Source organism: Castanea sativa, chromosome 12 (genome assembly GCF_040712315.1).
Source record: "Castanea sativa cultivar Marrone di Chiusa Pesio chromosome 12, ASM4071231v1".
In the NCBI taxonomy this organism is placed as follows: domain Eukaryota; kingdom Viridiplantae; phylum Streptophyta; class Magnoliopsida; order Fagales; family Fagaceae; genus Castanea; species Castanea sativa.
In genome coordinates this window covers 21345751-21364185 of record NC_134024.1, presented here as the reverse complement: position 1 = coordinate 21364185, position 18435 = coordinate 21345751, and the positions used below count along the sequence as shown (strand labels likewise).

Genomic DNA, 18435 nt, shown 5'->3' with positions numbered 1-18435 from the left:
GTTGACAGATTCTCGACAGCACCTTGACAGATTTATCTATCGAGAATTAGTACTCGAAAGAATCTCGATAGATCCTTGATCCATCGAGACACGTTTTCCTTTAAAAAGCTTCAGCGCAAAAATCAGATCTCATTTCTCTCGTTCTCTCTCGACAGAAACTGTCTTTTCACCTCCTAAACACCCTCTTCTCGCTCAAAACCTCCTACCCTCTTGGATTTCGGCCTTGTTTGAGCATTTCTCCTCTGGTATGCATTTTAGGCATTTATACCTAGTTTTTGGGTTTTTTTAAAATTTGGGGTTTTTGAAAACTGTTGAGTATTTTGTGAAATTTTTGGGTTGGATTTTTCTTATATGATGTTATATGCTCATGCATTGCATTACATTTGCATTTTCACAATATTTCATGCATTATAGATGTGTGTTTATATCTTGAAACCTGTGTGCTATTAGGATTGGATTGGGTTGAACCCATGATGCAATTTTCTTTGCACGTCACATGCTCATGCACATTTCATGCATATATACCTTTTCATTCCTTCTTTTGGTACTCTTTGTGATGGTGTTTTTTCGTTTCTCTCTCTCTCTCTCTCAAGCGGTCTACGCGTGGTACCCAAGCACATTTCCACTCTGTCCCGGAACTCTCTTTGTTCCGAGGTATCATCTTCTGATCCTACTCCTCTTCATGTCCAGTTCCATGATGAGAAGGCCCGTCAGGACTTATTGGAGAACTTCTCCAAACATGGCATTCATTCGGAACACCACGTGATTCTATTGGACTTTTTCAACACTACTCTACCAACTATCATTCACAGGTGGGGTTGGGAATCTTTATGTGAGATACCTGTGAGTTGTCCCTCCATGATCATATAGGAGTTCTACTATAATATGCACAGTTTTGATTCTTCTGTACCTCAGTTTGTTACTCATGTACAAGGTACATGTATAGTTGTTACTCCGGAGCTTATCTCCGAAGTGCTACATGTTCCGAGGGTATCGCATCCTGATTATCCCAAATGTCCAAAGGGGGAGATTGTTAGTACATATGTGGAACTTGGTAGAACATATGTCATGTTGAATTGGCTAATCTTTTGACAAAACGCACTTTACTTGTAATTGGGTAGATCTAGGATGGTTTAAGACTTCAAGCAACATATTGGTCAAGTCAAGAGTTAAAACCATACAAATCTATTCAAGAAACAAGTGAAGAAGTGTTGTATTTTAAAACTTGACAGATAGCTCGACAGATTGCATCTATTGAGGTTTAAAAGGGAACTTTAGCCTGATGATCAACAACAGCTCGACAGATAACCTATCTATCGAAAATTACGAAATTTAGATTGCATCTGTCTTTCACGCCTATCCAAGTTATTTGTGTAGGGTTTCTTTTCTCACAACCCTAGACATATATAAGAATTATTTTAAGGGCCGTCTAAGGTGACGCAACTTGATGCAAAGTGATTATTCACTCAAATTGTGACTAGAGACAATTAGTCCTAGTTCATCTTTCTCTTGAAGAAGCTGCTGCGTTTTGTACACCAAGGATTTTGTAACCAATGAGCTTCTTGATCTTTATTGTGTGGATGAACTGAAGAACTTTACAGCCATCATCTTTCTCAAGTTGGTGTGTCAAACATGTATTGGGATTCGTGCATCAATTAGTTAGTCATGTACTTGGAGCCGTGCATTGAAAATGAGAGATTGTCACTACATTACAAGTTCAATTGAGTATTGGGGTAAGGGTTCAACTGTAGGTTGGTATAAGGTATTGGGATTCCTTTACTTATAACCGCTTGTTTTGATTATAGTGGATTCTCGAGAGTGGTGACCTTAAATTCACCCGGTGGGGTTTTGCCTTGGTGGTTTTCTCCATTTGTAAACAAATCACTAGTGTCAAATTTATTTTCCGCTGCATTTACTTTAGTTGGTGATTTGTTTCTGCTACCACGCTTATTGCATGTAATTGAATCTAATTAATTCACTTGGTTAATTAATTGATTATTTTTACCAAAGGAGTCAATACATTTTTGGCCTATCAACTAACAACAAAGTATTCCCTCTCGCATTTGTTGTTGTGGATTGTGAGTTAGGATCCAGTTGGAGGTGGTTTTCACAATGCCTCAGAGATACGATTGGCAATGTGATACCTGACAAAGGCATTTGCATAATTTCTGATCGACATCTTGGTCTAAAAATGCCATTGTAGCCTGGCCTAGAGATAGAGATGGAAGAACACGGGTATTTCATAGATATTGCCTTCGACATGTTGCCAGCAACTTCAACACACATTTTTAGAACTCGACTCTAAAGTCAATGACGTTGAAAGCGAGATATGCTACTCAGACAATTAGATTTGATACCATAATGGAGTCCATTAAGCAGGTGGAAATTGAAGCCATTAGGAAGAACAAGAAGGTGACGGGGAAGGATGGTAGGGAAAAAGATTATCTTCCATACACATACCTAATGAGCGAGTTTGTGGATATGTGGACCTAGTCACATGATGGTGGGAGACGTTTTGGAGCAATGATAACCAATATATCAGAGTGCTTCAATGGTGTATTGAAAGGTGCACGGGGCCTTCCTATTGCCGCAATGGTTGAGTTCATTTAGTCCAAACTTGTTGAATATTTCCAAGACAGGCATAAAGAAATTACTCATGATTTGTTGGAGGGTAAGAAATGGAGTACATATGCCATGTCCATGTGGTTGGAAAATAGACGTAAATATGAGAAACACTATGTCAGGGCATTTAGCAATGTACATGCAATATATCAAGTAGTTACTTCAAGCAACTAGTGTAGCATTAGAGGGGGAAACCACAGTTATGAAGTTTGGTTACTAGAAAGAACATGTAGTTGTGGGAAATGACAAAACATTAAGGTCATGTTTTCACATGCAATTAGAGTATGTGATGTGCTAAACATTGATTCGACCACATATTCACCCATGTTATAGTTTGGAGTATGCCCTTAATACTTATTCACATGCATTTGTGGTTCCTAAGTCAGAGTCATTGTGGAGGGATCCCATGGGGCCAAAGTGGTTGCCTAATCCAGCATTTTTGTGGGCTAAAGGTCGACCAGTGAAGTTAAGAATAAGGAATGAGATGGATAGAGTGAGGAATAAGGATCGAGAACCGAGAAGGTTGAGGGAGGATGCAGATTTGATAGAGAGTCAACCCAAGCAGACATGTGGATAGTGTCATGCTTTCGGGCATAATAGCAGAAAATGTCCGCAGTCCCGTGGCGCTTCGACAAGCGGTCATGTTCCAAACTAGGTAGGTGAAAGATGGCGAAAAGTTTTAGAACGGTTAAATAATTATTGTTCATTCTATGTTTACCTAATGTTTACTATCTTGTCTCCTAACGTGATTAGTCTATGTTTTTTAGGCATGCTTCCATGGACGAGTTTTTGTTGTGCTGATCGCTGATCTTAGGAAAATTGACTACATCGTATCAGCACAATTAACCTTTTGGTTTTTGTTGAATGTACTTGTAATTCTCTATCCAATGTACTGGTTTGAAGTTTGTGATTTGAATAGTACGATTAGAACTGCAAATTAAGTGTGGTTGGACATATTTAGAATGTTGATATATTGAGAATGCCTTTTGCTGTAATTTAAGTGCATTTACACTGTAAAGTTATGTTTATGCAGAGAGCGTAATAGTTTCTATAGTTTAATGCCTATTGAGAACGCCTTTTGATGTAATTTAAGTGCATTTACATTTTCAGTTTCTCTGCCTCTCAATGAGTGTTTGTGGCTTACATTTTTGTTTTTGGTTTCCCTGCATGGGGGGGGGGGAATTTTTTCTAGTGGATATACAGGGAAATACCTTTTGGAAAGTTATCATGCTTGGTTGTGAATATCAGGGAGCTATGAATTGTTTCTGTAGGGGGAAAAAAAATTTCCAGTGGAAATTGAGTCTCAAAGACTTGATTTCCGTTTGAGTGGCAATTTCGTTAATATATGTACAGGAACTCATGTGTCAAAGACTCGAGTTCCATTTGAGTGGCATTCCTCGTAATTAGTTTTGAACTCTCTGCTTGCGTACTCGCTACTATAGAACTTGAGTACAATGTTTGGAACTCGAGTTCCATTGTTTTATTTATTTTTTTTTAAGGCAAGCTAAGCTCCCATAAAATTCAGTCCTAATCATTTACTCGAGTTCCACTGGGAATTTTTTAGTTAATTTTTCCATACACTTATTTATATGAGCTTTTTTTCTTAGCTAATGTTTTTTTTTGTTGCTTAGTGATTTATAGTGGGGTATATGTTTTCGAAAACAAAAATAAAACACTGGGGAAGGCAACTGTACATAGAAAAGAAGGTAGCATATTAAGTAAATTTTTTTTGAGAAAATTTGTAAAACAAAATAGATTTGATAAGTTGAATGTCATAAGTTGACACATGATAGTAAAAATAAGAACCAACTTTCTAATTTACCCTATTTTTTATTAAAATGATTTTATAGCGAAAAAGAAAAACATCACAAAATTTGATATTAGACGTGTAGGTACTTATGTCTAATATCAAAAGGGCACATTGGATAGAGAAGTTTGAGCTAGTTTATAACTGCCCCCATTGTCAACATTTACCACAACTATGAAATTTTTAACTATAAAATAACAACTATGGTTTCGTAAGTAATGCATTAAATGGTGAAGAATGCAAAGGAAATAATCAAGCACAATTTGTAACCTCATAAAAGTTGCTTGGAACTCCAATACAATGCATCAAAACAACAAAGCTAGATTTGACAATGATAGACTTTCTATATTACCAATCCAACAATAGGAATATTGTAAAATCTCTAATTTAATCAACAAATTGTTAAATAGTTTCATCAAAATTTTTAAAATTTTGAACCAAGTTAGTTAGTTCAGTGTAAAATTTGGATTTCAATTAGAGTCTAATTTTACTGCACATGTTCCATCTAATCGAAGTTTTTTAATTTTTGTGCTAAATGAGTTAATTTAGAGTAGAAAACAAGGATTCCAATATAAATAAATCATAAAAAACATAATCATATATCTTTTAAGTATATCCATACTATGCATGTAGTGACAAGCTAGTTTCTATAAATTAGAAAATAAAAATTGTAAAGTACTCCACAAAACAATGAATGCATAGAGTACTAAATGTATAGGAATGTTAACCTTCATGTAATGCATTTTCACCACCACTACTATCACGAGGTAATATTATGTGTAATGGTTGTATGTGAAATCCCTCTAATGTTGCAATGAGAGAAAATTGCATATTGTGATTGCAACCATAACGACTATCACAACCACCACCTACAACCATGTCGCAAAGAGGCTTCAATTTTCTTCCATTTTTAACATCAATAAAAGGTATAAGTTTAATTACAATGTACAATTTCTAAGTTCGATCAAATTCTCTTTTAAGAATTACCATCTTGATTATCTTAGGAGATTCCTACAGTAATCATAGAGATAATCAGAGACCACATATGAGATGACTCTAGAACAATGGTTATTGATGGGTTAGATAAAGATCATCCATATATGAATTCCCAAATGGATGACCTTTGGATCAGATATGAAAAGCAATGACTTCAGAAACTCCCTCCCATCACTATAATCCTAAGCTAAGGCACTAGAATAAGGGAGGATCTCCCTATATAACTTCTAAGATTTGCTCATTGGCACCAGTTCAATAACTAAAAATGATTTAGTCTTCCTTGCTCAACTCAATATATATACCGAACTCCTCCAACCATGGTTGATAGGAGTGAAATACACACACAAAGTACAGTATTACCCCATTGGTGAAACTGAGTTAAGCATGGGAGAAACGAAACTTAGGTTGACATTACACTGGTGTCGCCATACCTTTTGCTCAACTAGGGCTGCCATTGCTCAACTAGGGGTGATATTAGGGCATGATCTATCTCTCTGGACAGGGCCCTAAACAATCCTTTTTGCCCCACCAACTTGATAGTGTCTATCACCCAATTGCCTTGCATCGATATCTTTGCCATCTCCTTAAAGCGATCACGACACTCAAGTGGTCTTGGGTCCTGCAAAATCGATAAAAATTATAGCGGTTGTAAGAACTTTGAAAGAACTAGATATACAACTTTGAAAGAACTTGCTAAAATTCAAAGAGAACGTAAAAATTAAAGTGGTTGTTAGAACTAGATATTTCACCTCGCCATTCCAAATGTTGGTTGATCGATGATTTGGTTGTTTTGTTAGCACTAAATCATCAATGGGACCAGGGTGCACGATCTCTGGCTCCTCACCAATCCGAGGGTCCATATTGCAATAGGATTTGAGGGCACATATCCAAACAAAGATTTGCTCCCATGTCTTATCACATTGTGAAAGAGATTTATCATTGGGGTTGGGCTTCAATCAAGCCCTATTAAATAAATAAAAATTAAAATATTTTCAATAAGGCTATGGACCTATGGTATATGGGGTACTTTTACTATTTTACACCCTTAAAATAATTCTGTGCCTTGTCATATTTCTGTAAATGAAAGTTTAGGGACTGTGACACCTCATTAAAATACAATAATTACATAGAGGTGCCGCCACAAACCTAATGATTTGTAACAAATTTGTCTCAAATTTGTATTAATGTGTTCCCTGTGGGGTAAATGAGACAAATTGTGCATAATGATGAAATTATCCTCACTAAATGCAATGAAAAACCATAGTCGACATGGTGAAATTCAAAAAAGAGCAAGGGGCACGATAAAGCCTAATAAGAAAGTTGGCTAAGAATGGGATGATTTGGACGATAGACGTGGCCCCCATCATGAGTTAAGAAGGATCCAAATCTTCATCCTAATATCCATCCTCTCATCACTACTTTAAGTAATTTTTATTAGTTCATTAAAAAGCACTGACCTATAATTTTGAGAAATCTTTCATCATTACTCTAATGTTCAGTGGTATAAAATACTATACGACAATTTTGAGGCTTGTGTTTGAATTGCATGATTTGCGAATACCTTGTTTGGATAATTTTTAATATTCAATTGATAATACTACATTTAGATTGCGTAATTTGGGAATACTTTGTTTGGATAGTTTATATGAGCATTAGTATTGGGTGTGCTAAAACCCCTCAAATTGCTAAAATTGCATATACTAGGTAAATCACACCTCCACCCCATGTGCTATTTTGGCAAAAATTATGCGACATGCTACACTAAATTGCTAAAAATAGCTCTTTATAAGAACTAAAAGAACACTATGAACAAATAAAAATAGAAAAATGTGATTTTGCTCTTTACCATTAGTTGGGTTAGTGAGCCCAATACAAAATGTGGTTGTGAAATCAACACCAACCCAATACAGACCACCACACATAAACCCCTGTTCATGCAACCCATTGCCTCAGCATAACCCACTTCAAAAATCCCAGCTTTCTTTTTGAGCAGAGAATACATAGCACTTCATACATAGCACTACCTGAGAACCTAATATTTGAATAATTTTCTTTTTGTTTCCTACAATATTTCATCAACTATAACCTTAATTTAATTAAAAAACATAAAGAAAAATTATCAAATTATCAAAAAAGAAAAATGTTATTTTATTCCAATCAAACAATGAATTCTAGTTGAGTTTAATTTACATGTAAATATGTAATAAATACCAAATTAAAAAAAAAAATTATGATTATATAAGCTTTTAAACAGTTGAAGTGACAACATAAGAAAGAGTCAATCTAAAAAGTCAAGTACTTTCATTTTTGTATGTGTCAAATAAAAAAAATAAAAAAAATTTCATTTTTATAGACGTGCCTTTTTGTTGTGGCAAAGGCATTAGTTGCACTGTCAGCTTTGCTGTATTCTTCTATGGAGTTTGGATTTACTGAGAAAATTGTGTAGTTACACACAATCAATAAGCAAATGCCTTCAGGGAATATGAAAAAAAGTTATTAGACATACTAGATTATTTGTCATGCCTGCACATAATGAACAACTTCTTGCCAATGTGTCTATTTTGTTGATTATCTAGGAAGGAGGTTCAACATTGGGACTATTAAAGGTGTAGATGTAATTTATGTGATGACTAGAGAGCAAACAGTAAGATTCCATCTATCGTCCATTGTTTTTTTCAATACCATTACAATTAATACATACTACATATACTTGATGTGAAGCATTTTTCATGAGTGGTAGACTTGACCTTTTTGTGGCACCATTAGGTGAATGTAGGTATAACTGTTCAAATCCTATTCGATACATTTGATATCATAGGTGTAATGCACCAAAATCGAAAGCAATAAAATTCTATTTAATCTGAAAAATCTATAAAAATATTAAATAAAAAAATCCAGCAACCTAAAATTTCATCACAAATGTCAGAGCTCTAAATCCACCAAAAATTAAAAACATCCTCAAAATAATTCTCCAGTACAATGTTTAATACCATAAAAATAAAATAAAATCTTCAGTCCCACAAATACTTCGTAACTGTTTACTCCTAGTAATCTCTACTCCAATAATTCCTCTAATGTATTTGTAAGGGGAAAATAAAGGGGGGGGGGGTGAGATAACTCAATAAGTGGAAATCACTAACATTGGGGTGTGGGAACAACCTTAAAGAAGTAATTCTTACAAACAATTCATTACTCATAGCTCATCAATATTTTATCATCAAATATTTCATATAAAAGAAATAATAATCTTTACATAGTGAGCCATCATAGTGTATATATATATCAATACCATCACAGACACAATTTCCTAGGCTTTACTCGTGGTCAACGTTTGCATATAACTTGATCAAGCCAAAATTCACACTTCTTAAACTTTGCATATAACATTTTCTCCCTCAAAATTTGAAAAACAATTCTCAAGTGCTCTTCATGTTCTTCCATGCTTTTGGAGAAGATTAGAATGTCATCAATAAAGACAATAACAAAGCGGTCTAAGTACTCATGAAACACCCTATTCATCAAGTCCATAAATGCAGCAGGAGCATTGGTCAAACCAAAAGGCATTACCAAGAATTCATAGTGCCCATACCTCGTCCTAAAAGCTGTCTTGGATATGTCTTCACTCTTGATTTTCAACTGGTGATACCCAGAACGAAGGTCAATCTTAGAGAATACTTATGCCCCTTGCAATTGATCAAATAAGTCATCAATACGAGGGAGAGGGTATTTGTTTCTCACAGTAACCTGGTTTAACTCACGGTAGTCAATGCACAACCTCATAGTCCCATCCTTCTTTTTCACAAATAAAACTGGTGCACCCCAAGGAGATGTACTTGGTCTGATGAACCCCTTGTCTAGAAGTTCTTGTAACTGTTCCTTGAGTTCCTTAAGTTCAGTGGGTGCCATCCGATATGGTGCCTTCGATATAGGAGAAGTTCCAGGGAGCAAATCAATGGAGAATTCAATCTCTCTATCGATAGGTATCCCTGGTAAGTCTTCAGGAAAGACATCAGGAAACTCCTTCACAATAGGGATATCATCCAACTTCAATTCCTCTTTCCTAGTGTCCACCACATGAGCTAGGTTCCCTTGGCATCCTTTTCATAATAGATGCTGAGCCCGAAGGGCTGATATCACCCAGGGTAAGGCATGCATCCTAGAGCCCTTAAATCGAAATTCTTGCTTTCCTAGAGGCTGAAACACCACCTCTTTTCTAAAGCAATCTACACTAGCATGATAAGTTGTCAACCAGTCCATTCCCAAAATTACATCATAGTCATACATGTCCATCAAAATCAAGTTTGCTAACATTTCCCTATCCTCAATTTGAATAACACAAGATTTAAGCATATAATTACACACTAAGGAATCACCCATAGGTGTGGCCACAGACAAGTCATAATCCATAAATAATCCATAAGTCCAGGTTTCTTATCACATAACTTAGCATATTGAGTGGAGATAAAAGAGTGTGTAGATCCAGAATCAAATAGAGTTTTAATAAAGTTTGAGAATAATGGGAGGATACCTGCAACCACAGTATTTGAAGCTTGAACATCCTGTGGTGTGAGTGCAAACACTCTCCCTTGTACCTTCCTCCTCTGATCATCCTTTCTAGGTTGTGCCATTGAGTTTTGTTGAGGAGATGTACAACTTCTAGCTAAGTGTCCTGTCTTCCCACAATTATAGCAAGCCTTTCCTTCAAAGAAACATGGCTTATCTCCATGGAACCTTCCACATGTAGGGCAAGTCGAACTTCTACCTTGAGCATTCTGGGGTTGATTCTTATTTTCTGGCCTATTTGATGATGAATTACTCCCAGACCTCCCAACAGATCATTTCTTGTTCCAATGACCTTGAGCATTGCCTTGTCAAAAGCCTGTCTATCCAGTGTTTCTAGGTGGGTTCTCATTCCTAACATTGTTCTTGAAATCTTCCTCTAGTCTCATAGCTCTCTTAACTGACTTTCCATAATTATCAACCCCTGATGCAATCAAATGGTGTCAAAGTCTCTCATTCAACCCCTTTTGAAATCTGCTTGCTTTCTTTGCCTTAGTAAGGATTAAGTGGGGTCCAAAGCGAGATAACTCAATGAATTTAGCTGCATATTGCTCAACAGTCATACTTCCTTGCACCAAATCAGCAAATTCCCTCTCTTTTCGTTCTCGAACCACTTCAGGGAAGTAGTTATCATAGAAAACCCCTTTAAATTTCTCCCAAGTGATGGGGTTTCTCTTAGTGTCCATTCCCTCCAAAATGGCTTTAGTGGATCTCCACCAACGCTCAGCTTCTCCAGTCAATTTGAAAGTTGCAAACCGCACCTTCTGAGAGTCAGTGCAATCTAAAGCTTCTAACAATTTCTCCATTTGCAAGAACCAGTTCTCATCTTCTGTAGGATTTGGCTTCCTATCAAAGGAAGGGGGATTCTGCTTCATAAAAGTCTCAAAAGAGCAACCAGCCCTTGCCTCTACCCTACCTGCACCTCTACTAGTAACCTGGGTCAACCTGTCCAACAATCGTGCAGCGGCTTCATCCAAAGGATCAATGCGTGTCACCCTAGGACGTTCATTACCTCTCACGTTTTGAGTGACTTCAGCCTCAGTACCAACCCTTGCTTTGGTTGGCCTTCGCAAATTAATGATAGGTTCCTCACTATTGAAATTAGCTACTCTCTTCTTTTTGGGTGGCATGATACCTAGTTAACAAAGAAATCAAGAAATATAGATGGTGCAACAATTATTACTATTAAACATAAGAAGTAACATTGCCAAAACTATTTAAAATATCTCATCAACATAACCTAGATACCGAATGCTTTGACAAAAAAAAATCAAGATCATAACCTAGTTTTCAAGTGTCTATAGAATCATATCCTAATTTTCAAGTCTATAGAATCATAACCCAGTTTTCAAGTGTCTACAAAATCATATCCTAAGCTCTGATACTACAATTGTAACGCCCCAAAATTGAAAGCAATAAAATTCTATTTAATCTAAAAAATCCATAAAAATATTAAATAAAAGAAGCCAGCAACCTAAAATTTCATCACAAATGTCAGAGCTCTAAATCCACCAAAAATTAAGAACATCCTCAAAATAATTCTCCAGTACAATGTTTAATACCATAAAAATAAAATAAAATCTTCAGTCCCACAAAAACTTCGTAACTGTTTACTCCCAGTAATCTTTACTCCAATAATCCCTCTAATGTATCTGTAAGGGAAAAATAAAGGGGGGGGGGTGAGATAACTCAATAAGTGGAAATCACTAACATTGGGGTGTGGGAACAACCTTAAAGAAGTAATTCTTACAAAAAATTCATTACTCATAGCTCATCAATATTTTATCATCAAATATTTCATATAAAAGAAATAATAATCTTTACATAGTGAGCCATCATAGTGTATATATATATATATATATATATATATATATATATATATATATATATATATATATATCAATACCATCACAAACACAATTTCCTAGGCTTTACTCATGGTCAACGTTTACGCCCCGTTGACAGGGTTGTGCTATCCCCTTTTTGGGACTAGAACCTCATTTTCATTCCCTTTCTTAAGGATGGTTCCTTTGGAACCTAAAGGTGCACTCCCTTGCTAAGGAGCTTCCTTTTTGGATCCTCAATAGTATACTCCCTTACTAAGGAGCTACCAAATGTGCACTGTCCCTTTTTTTGGGACCGTCCCTTGCTAAGGACTAGCTGCAGTATGATTGTCCCTTACTATGGACTAACACAATACTGAGCTTTTTAATCACGACTTGCCATAGGTTTTCAAAACATATTCAAGATGCCCAAATAAATAATCCATTCATAATTCCCAAAATATAAATATATATTCACACATACAAGTTTAAATAAATTTAGATTGTCCTACATGTTTTTCATAAAATGAATATTCAACGTACACATCAAGCATTTATAAAGTATCAATTTATATATAATATCAACATATTTATTTAATATAGAATAGTTTAATAATTAAACACTGTTTTGGAAAAGCCCCTAAAATTAGCAAACACCACGTACCTCTTAGTTGCTCAATAAAAGAAATCAACCTCCCTTGAATCACAATAGATCAATAGAATTTGAACCTAGCAACACCAAAGATAGGTCTATCAATACACAATTTCCTTCTCAAAAACCTATTCTTACGCTTAAATAATTTTATCCTAGACAATACTAATATATCCAAAAATTTTCATTTATTCACTTAAAAAAAATATTGCTGCCAAAACTTTTTTTTTTTTTACATTGATATAGTCATAAATATTCAAGACTTCAAAATGGCCGAATAAGGGAAATCTCATCAATCTACAATTCACATCCTTTCTTGTCATGTAGCTATATCCATCACTCCTAGTCTAATATAATAATAATCATAGGACATCCTTTCCCATGATATAAGGATAAATGGGGGTTGATGAGATCAGAATGTATGCCTAAAAGTCCTTCTACATTTAATATATTGATAGGTTAGATTTTATGAAGTCATGCCTATTGTCCTATTAGCTACTAAAGCAATTTCAAGCACTATTCCTCCCTGAAAATGTGGGATGATTCTCTAGCCATATATTACATATCTCAGTTCATCTAATAAATGACTCATAACTCTTGATGCCGCAAGACATAAAGGACGTTGCTAGGCATATATTGGACAATGATAAGAGTGTAGGTGCATGACAGATGGTGGAGGAATTAACAAGGCTATATACAATTTTAAAATAACCATAGAGTAGCCCTATGATTCTATCAGGTACACCAGTAAGAGACGACTCCTATAAGAGTGGAAACAAACCATACATGTACACTCCAATCTCACGGCTACAGTGAAGAAAAGCAAAGCTCAACAGTCGGCTGAAGCAAAAGGATGCACCATCAGCAAAATACATGTGTGACTAAAGAGGAAGAAAGCTAGGGTTTTATTTATTTAATTATTTTTTTTTTTAAGGCTTAACAAGGCCCATATATATATATATACTTATGTCACCTCACTTGGGCTTCATATTCCAAAGTATATATCTCACTTTTAATATCTTAGGCCCAGATCAATTTAATCCATTTAATTATAGGCATTTTTATTATTATTATAATTTAAGTATAATAATTAAATTGGTATAAAAAAAAATACTGGGTGTTACAATAAGAATTGTTCATTATGGGACTGATGGAAGTTCTAATGATTCATTGTACCTTGGTGATGTTAGTGTCCCAAATTATGTTGCCTATACAGGATCTTGGACATGGAAGGTAAAAGTTTAAATTTGTATTAAATTGATGAAAGAATAAAGAATTTTTTTTTTCACTGCAATCCTTGCTTTTAAAATGAAGAAGAAGAAGAAGAAAAAACTAATCTTTTCTTTGTTTGATTTTACTGCTACATTATGATGTTTGCCTTTATTGAATAAAAGTATTTACCAGAAAGAATATGCACTCTACTTATATTTTGGTTCAGAAATGGTCTTATGTTTGAAGCACCTGGTTAAGTATTGGCACTATGCTTAATTCATTTTTCATCCTCTTATTTGCATTGTAAAGGAATTCAGGTCAGTAGAGGAGAATATAATAGAATTGAAGTTTGGCAATTTCAACATCCCTGAGAAGGGAGAGAACTTGTTGGCAATGATAGACTTCACTCCGTAACAATTTTACTATGTTGGGAAACCAATGGAAGAGGTTTTTTGGCTTCCAATTGATCCAAAATTATTCAATATTGCTTCTGAACTTCAGGTTCATAGTATAATCATCCCCCGATCTCCTTTTATAGCTTATGTGTGTTGATTAATATGTTCTGATGAAAATATCATTCAAGGTTTTTTTTTTTTGTTCATTATGATGTAAATGTTTAATTGATTACAGGATGTAAAGCTACAACAATGTGTCAATGAGATATATTGTCTACCTGAAACAACAAAGGTTGTATATGGATTTAGTGGTTCTACTGCTGATATATACCTTGACAATGTAGCTTATAGAGAATTTCTTTTCAAAGCATTTAATGTCTCAACTGTTGATGAAGTGACGTTGCAATTGTAATGGGCAGTAAAATTAAAAAAATAGATTCACTTAATGATAATTCAAATGTTTTTGTAAAGAATGTCTGTTTACATGTTTGGTGTTGTTGCTCTCTATGCAGACATCTCTATCAAATGGAGTGCCTTGTATTGTGTTTCGTGGTGTATCAGATTATGTAGGCGGAGAGGGATTACTATCATCAACAAGCCTTTCTTATTTGGCTGCTGTTGTTGGTGCAAACACAATAATAATGGAAACAACACAAAGAGAAACTAAATAATACGCTGAATATTATTAATTTGAAGAGATGAACACAACACTATTTGGATTGAGGCGCGACACTCGCTCTCTTTAAGGAGATTCAAGCCCTTAGTTGGCTAATCTTTGTAACCGGTGTAGACATTCTCTGACTTGTCTCCCCCAAGATACAATAGCCCAACAAATGTTGTATGGCTAGAACAACTTCTGCACCAAGTGTTCAAGCTCAAAGCTCCACCAGGAGAACACCTTTATCTAGCCCGAAATCTCTCAAATATTTAGGATTATTATTGAATTCACTCTTTCACACAATACTCTTTGCTTTTAACTATTTCTCTTCATTCACTCTTCATATGAAATTAGTCCATAGCACATCCATATATGTAGTCTTCCAACCCTTCACATAACCTACATATTATTTATTAATTTAGAAAACTTCTCTTAATTTGTTTAATCTAACTTACATACAAGTAACTCTTTCTTTAACAAATTTTATTATAACTTATATCTTTATTCATTTTCAGTTATTTTGAGTTTCTACATATTTAATTTAAAATGTACTAACAGCTGTGAATGCTCTCAGTGTTGCTGTTGAGTTTATTGGATTATTTGGCGAGGAAGCTGCTATCCATGACCACTGAATGTGGACACCATTTGAGGCTAGAGAAATATTGCTAAATATGTAAACAAATTATTTAATTTTGATAAAGTAATGTCCTAAAATATCTAGCAATGCCTCATGTTGTACAGTTTGTATTGATTTCTAGAGGTCTTGCCCTGCCTATGAGTTGTGAGAGTTCTTAAGTGTGACTTGTGAATGTTACCATATCCGCCATGTATATGACTCTCTTGGGAGCTGTTTGGTGTGGACACGTCTAGTTGTCCTACACATGGATTAGTGAATACGCCAGTGAATCTAGAGCTAAGGTGAAGAATGGAAGTCCCCACTTCCTTTAGGTCCAAGAAACACTCTTGGCCCTTACTTAGAGGTCCAACTTAACTAGACTTGAGTCTGGAGTTAGGGTACGGGTTTGCCAATTTGTTAGGCAGGCACCCAGACTTGCTTGACCGAATGGATTAGCCTCCACTAATATATCTAGGCCATTTTTGATAAGATCCAAGAAAGTCAAAGAACTTCTATGTTATTGCTTATCTCTTTTTGTGAGTATACTCGGGTATATATATGCAAGCCTTATCACTATACTCAACTAATCAATGATTACAACCAATGATTTAGTGACTACCAACTAACTAATCAATGATTAACAATGCAGTAACTAACTAATCAGCGATACTAACTGACTCAACTCAACAACCTTGGCACAACTTAGCAGCCTTGTATCAATATTCAATCAAAGGTTTGACTAAGTTGGTTCCCATATATTATATACAACTAGTATGCAATCCATGCTTATGTATAGGAATGGTGAATTGTAGTGTTGCTATTGATATTAGCTTAGGTTATTAAACATATAGGACATAGTCTGGCCAGTACATTTGGAGGTATTAATATAGTTTTTTCTAGCAATTTTCATGATATTGGTTATGCTAAGTTTTTCATTACATTGCTATTACGCATATAATTTTGAAAATTACTATTAAATCTACATATACAATATCAATTCACAATTATTGTCTGTGAAATTCTACTAAATACAACACAAAATAAAATAATAAATTGGTAAAATAATCTCTTCAATTGAATGGGGATAGTTGTATGAGATTGTTTAGCTCAATTACAGTTTGTTACGTACAATATCTTCGCATAAAAATATCTAAATAGAAACTGTACAAAAAATATACTCATTAGTTCAGAGAAAAAAAAAATCTAAACAATTTAGTTTGCATGGAAAGCTAACAAAAGCAAAATCCAATTTTGATTCTAATTGAATTTTCTCTCAACTATGGTTTAATATATATATATATAACCTAGTTAGTAATGGATTGTAGATAATCATGATATATTACATAGAGGACAAAATTTAGGTACAGTATCTTAGGTGCTGTTCCTTAGGTTCCCCTCTTAAGATTTAGTTATGTGGCTACTTAACTAAAAAATTACATTTCCATCTTATGAGGAAAAATTCACATGGCAGAATTTTAAAAGGAGAATCTAAGGAACAACACCTAAGTACTGTACTTAAGTTTTGCCCTTACATAAGTGACATATAAATTTAAATTGTTTTTAGTTATATGATTAGGTTTTTTATAGTTTATTTATATTGGACTCCTCATTTTCTACACTAAATTAACTCATTTGACACAAAAATTATAAAATTTAGATTAGATGGGACACGTGACACAAGAATAAACTCTAATTAAAATCCAATTTTTACTCTAAATTAACTCACTTGGTACAAAAATTTAAAACATGGATTAGATAAGACAAATGACGCAAAATTAGATTCTAATTGAATTCCAACTTAAATTCCAATTGAATTTTCTCTCAGCGTAACCTATTAATATATATATATATATATATGGAGAGAGAGAGAGAGAGAGAGAGTAGCTTTGTAACCCTATGCATATGCATGAATACATTTAAAGATATACAAAAAGATGGATAGTATAATTACGATATATATATATATATATATAAAATTTAAATACTATTGATAGTTATTCTTATTTTTTGTTAACTCTTTAAAATTCTTGTAAGAATATTATAAAGTATAAAATGTAAATTGTCCATGTTTCTTTATTTATTGCTTCTTAAATTTTGTTATTGTGAAGAACTTTTTTCTTTAACGATTTATTTATTATAGACTCTTTGGTTTTTGTACTCAATAACTCGGATAAATATTTATGATGTGGTCTTACATTTGATTTTAAAATTAGGAAATAAAACTCTCTCTAAAAATAAATAATTTAGGACATATGACATAAAATTGGACTCTAATTTGAAATTCTAATTGGACTTTTTTAAGCTTTACCTATTAATATATACTAGTGTGTACCCCAAAATTTTAGAGGATGTTTAAATCATACATGGTATTATTTTACACTTTTTTAAACAATACATTTCTAAAATATGGAACGGTTTCTCATTATATATATATATATATGTGTGTGTGTGTGTGTTTGTGTGTGTGTGTGTGTGTGATTTATAATTTAATTGGTTTTAAACTCTTCAGTTTTTATACCTAATAATTCACTTGCCACAAAAATAAAAAACTTAGATAATTCATGTGACACAAAATTAAAAAGTACACGTGGCGCAAAATTGAGAATCCAATTTCAATCTAATTGGATTTTCTATCAGCATTGTTTATTAGTATATATAATAGCTTTTAACCCACACTATGTACGGGAACCTTTTTATTTACATTTATTAGAAATAATTTTTTTTAATAATATTTAAATACACTTCTACCACATACTAAACACCCAACACAAATCTTCATTGACAAATCTAATTACAATTTACAAACACAATACGCAGATACCAAAAACTAATTTAACCCAATTATTTAAAACAAAACCAAATGTAATACAAATGTAATACAAAATTTATTTTTAAACCCAATACCATAATTTAAACCAAATCTAACTCAAATATCTAAATCTAAAACAATCCAACCAAGTGCACTTGAAGATGCTGATTCAACATCAGCTAAACCATACTAACTAAAAAAGGAAAAAAAAAAAAAATCCTATTGAAGTCTAAACATATATGCATTTTTTTAACAGATGACATACCTGCCAACCAAAAAACTACA

At 34.0% G+C, this 18435-nt stretch overlaps 1 pseudogene; it reads left to right on the top strand.

Moving 5' to 3' along the window:
- The window catches only part of LOC142620353 (bark storage protein A-like), a 43794-nt pseudogene extending 28437 nt beyond the window's left edge, over positions 1-15357 (top strand).
- The last annotated feature ends 3078 nt before the right edge of the window (positions 15358-18435 follow it).